Here is a 4,458-nt window from a genome sequence, read left to right as displayed (position 1 = left end):
CGAAGGGCCCCATAAAATCAATTCCCCATACATCAAATAGCTCCACCTCAAGAACAAAGTTCATCGAAGTTTCATGCCTCCGACCTATTGTGCCCTGGCGTTGGCATTTATCACAAGAGCGTGCCAACATATTTGCATCACGATAAATGGCTGGCCAGTAGTAGCCACACTCTAGCACCTTGGCTGCTGTTCGATTTCCACTGTGATGTCCACCAACTGGAGAATCATGGCACGCTTTCAAAATGTCCATCACCTCAGATTCCGCCACACATCTCCGGATCATATTGTCAGCACACGTTCTGAATAAGTAAGGCTCATCCCAACAATATTGTCGGCACTCTCTCAAGAACTTCTTCTTTTGATATGTCTTCAACTCTTCAGGAACGATGCCAGTTACCAAATAATTGGCAATATCGGCATACCATGGTGCCACATCATTGGAAATGACCAAAACTCTTTCATCCGGGAAAGTGTCATCAATATCTAGCACATCACTCGGTCTCCCTGGTGCTTCCAGTCTGGAAAGATGGTCAGCTACTTGATTTTCTGACCCTTTCCGGTCTTTGACTTCAAAGTCAAATTCCTGTAGCAACAACACCCATCTTATCAACCGAGGCTTAGCATCCTTCTTCGCCATCAAATAGCGCAATGCAGCATGGTCAGTGTGAACCACTACCTTGGCACCCAACAAATAAGCCCAAAACTTTTCAAAAGCATAAACAATAGCAAGTAATTCTTGCTCCGTTACTGTATAGTTCAGCTGGGCTCCATTCAATGTTTTGCTGGCATAATAAATTGGGTGTAGGATTTTGTTTAGCCGCTGACCAAGCACAACACCAATAGCAAGACCACTGGCGTCACACATTAATTCAAAGGGAAGTGACCAATCTGGGGACACCACAATCGGTGCGGAGGTTAATTTCAACTTCAACTCGTCAAACGCCTTGATGCACTTCTCATCAAAATTGAATTTGGATTCTTTTTCTAAGAGTTTGCACATGGGATTTGCAATTTTTGAGAAGTCTTTGATAAACCTTCTATAGAATCCGGCGTGCCCCAAGAAACTCCGAACTCCTTTTACTGAAACGGGAGGATGGAGTTGTGAAATCACATCGATTTTAGCTTGATCAACCTCAATCCCTTTTTCTGAAATCTTATGGCCAAGGACAATGCCCTCCTTGACCATAAAATGACACTTCTCCCAGTTGAGCACGAGGTTGGTTTCCTCACACCGTTGTAGCACCCGATCAAGATGACCCAAACATTCATCGAATGAATCTCCCACCACAGAGAAATCATCCATGAAAACTTCAAGAAAGTTTTCAACCATATCAGAGAATATGGACATCATGCATCGTTGGAAGGTAGCTGGTGCATTGCAAAGACCAAATGGCATCCGGCTGAAAGCGAATGTCCCATAGGGAGAAGTGAAAGTAGTCTTTTCTTGGTCTTCCAACGCAATGTTGATCTGGTTGTATCCTGAGTACCCATCCAAGAAACAGTAATAAGATCTTCCGGCTAGCCGATCAAGCATTTGATCAATAAAAGGCATAGGGAAGTGGTCCTTGCAAGATGCGGTATTCAGCTTCCGATAGTCCATACACACTCTCCAACCGGTGACAGTCCTTGTCGGAATCAACTCATTTTTAGAGTTAGGGACAACAGTGATGCCCCCTTTCTTTGGCACACACTGAACTGAGCTTACCCATGGACTGTTGGCAATCGGGTAAACCACCCCAGCATCTAACCACTTAATAATCTCCTTCTTCACCACCTCTTGCATCGGTGGATTTAATCTTCGCTGATGCTCAACACTCGGTGAACTTTCCTCCTCCAAATGTATTCGGTGCTCACAAATTCCGGCGGGAATCCCCCGGATGTCTGCAATAGTCCATCCCAAAGCTCTTAAATGCTTTCTCAATACTTCGATGAGTCTTTTGATTTGGCCCTCATTCAGAAGTGATGACACAATAACTGGGAGGGTGGCATTCGTTTCAAGAAACACATATTTAAGATGAGCTGGAAGTTGCTTGAGATCCAACTTCGGTGGCTCAATAATTGACGGTTTTGCTGGAGGAGTTGTTCGTTTCTCTAGATCAAGAGATAGTTTCTTGGGCTCATAAGAGTAAGGCCCCAGACCGATGAGTGCATTTATTGTCTCAGTATATCCCTCCATTTGTTCAACATCAAAATTTACCAAGATGGCCGATAGTGCTTCACTCAAACATTCTTCCTCCATTTTGAATTCCACAGCATCATCCACCTCATCAACAAAATTGATGACTGAAAATACTTTGATAAGGACTAGGTAATTTCATACCTCTGCTTGCGTGGAAAGTCACCTCCTCATCGTTCACCCGGAACTTTATTTCGTGCTTCTCGGAATCCATAAGAGCTCTCCCTATGGCAAGGAAAGGTCTTCCCAGAATAATAGGAATTTCTTGATCAATAGCACAATCAAGAATCACGAAATCTGCCGGCAGAAGGAATTTCCCGATTTGAACCAGTACATCATCAACTACCCCCACTGGCCTTTTTATCGATCTGTCAGCCATCTGCAATCTCATGGTAGTTGGCCTCGGCATCGCTAACCCTGATCTCATAAAACATTCCAGGGGCATAAGATTTATGCTAGCCCCGTTATCACATAAAGCCCTAGCAAAATTTTGCTGCCCTATGGTGCATGGAATTGTGAATGCTCCAGGATCTTCCCTCTTTTGCACTGTGGTCTTGGAAAGAATGGCACTAACGCGGTGAGTGATGCCCACAGTGTCATATTTCAATGGTTTTTTCTTCTTTGTTAAAAGGTCCTTCAAATACTTAGCAAAGCCAGGCATTTCTTGGACAGCATCCATGAACGGAAAATTCATCGTTAACTGCTTGAGTTGATCATAAAATCGCAAGCACTTCTCATCTTCTGTTTTTCTCACCAGCCTTTGAAGAAAACGTGGTGAAGATTTGAACAATTGGCTCAAAGGGCGAAGAGCACCGGAAAGTTTTGCCTTCCCCTTTTCCTGGTTTTCCACCGGTTCCTTTGGTTTATTAAGATTCAGCTCTTCTTCAAATACAATGGGGACTTCCTCCCCTGCTTCTTCCTCGACAATATCATCCAATACATTAGGCTGCGCTTCTTTTTCAACAATTGGTTCCTGATCAATTGGCTTTTTATTGTCACCCTGAAGTATTTTTCCACTTCTGGTGCTAATGGCAAGTACATTCTCCACAGAGTTCACTCCACTACCTTTTGGATTAGGAACTGTATCACTCGGTAATTGTCCCCGTTGAGGAGTATGCACTTCTCGGGAAAGGTCTCTGAATTGCGCTTCAAGCTTCTGAATGGAAGCTGAATGCGATAGTTGGACCTGGGACATTCCCTTGATTGTGCTCTCTGTTCTGTCTTGATTCATCAGCATTTTCTGCATCATACTCTTCAGTTCTGCAGAATCATTAGACGTGTTGCCAGCAGAGTTAGTAGCTGAATTATCTCTCCATGGCTGGGAATTGGATGCTTGCCCTCTAGGTGGAATGTAGGGGTTAGAGCTCTTGTTGCCATAATTATAGTTATTGTAATTCCCTTGATTGGGATTACCCTGATCAGTTATTCCATAATTATTTCCTTGGTAATTTTGTTGAGGCCTTTGCCATGGGTGATTACCGGGACCTTGGTAGTTTTGCCGTTGATAACCCCCTTGCGAGTTATTGACATAATTCGCATCCTCATATTGTGGCTGCCCCTCAAGATAAGTTTCGTCAGAAACTTGATACATTCCGGGAGCATGAGGTGGCATCTCATCGACAACATTTACACATTTGGCCTCTTTCTCCATAAGCCTTTTGGATAATAAATCCACGGTGGTTTGCAATTGAGCGAACGCATGATCTCGCTCATGATTTTCTTTGGCCACCGCGGCCACAGAGGGACTACCATATGATAGGAATTCGCTAGCACTCGAATGTCAGGCTTGATTATGGGTAGTAAGCTTGTCCAGCAACCGGGTGATGTTGACAAAGGATTTGTCCATGAAGCATCCCCCAGCTGCAGTGTTGACAGCTATTTGATTCATTGTATCTAGCCCCTTGTAGAACTTCTCTGTGAGAATTGCATCTGGAAATCCATGAGTCGGAGATTGAGCTAGATAATATTTGAACCTCTCCCATGCAGCATATAGTTGTTCCCCTGGAAGTTGTTTAAACCCAAAAATCTTACCCCGAAGCTCAGCCTTTTTGCTGAGTGGGAACCATTTTTTTTAGAAAGATATTGGCCAGCTCATTCCAGGTATGAATAGTATTGCTCGGGAGCTTTTCATACCATTCCCTAGCTTGCCCAGCTAAGGAATATTTGAAAACCCGCAGTCGCAGTGCATCAGCAGGAACAGCACCTTGAGATTGTTGGGAACATACATGCACGAAATTCTTTAGGTGTCGAAGTGGACAGTCCTCCGAAGAATTTCGGAAATA

General features: G+C 43.9%; 1 non-coding gene across 1 annotated transcript; it reads left to right on the top strand.

Annotated features, from left to right (window-relative positions):
• The first annotated feature begins 4,110 nt into the window (after positions 1 to 4,110).
• Positions 4,111 to 4,217, top strand: LOC132625344 (small nucleolar RNA R71). Its single transcript, XR_009576782.1, has one exon. It is a non-coding gene; the product is annotated as a small nucleolar RNA R71 (small nucleolar RNA).
• The last annotated feature ends 241 nt before the right edge of the window (positions 4,218 to 4,458 follow it).

This window comes from Lycium barbarum, chromosome 12 (genome assembly GCF_019175385.1).
Source record: "Lycium barbarum isolate Lr01 chromosome 12, ASM1917538v2, whole genome shotgun sequence".
NCBI lineage: Eukaryota > Viridiplantae > Streptophyta > Magnoliopsida > Solanales > Solanaceae > Lycium > Lycium barbarum.
Note: the sequence above shows the minus strand (reverse complement) of the source record. Positions and strands in the feature narration are given on the sequence as shown.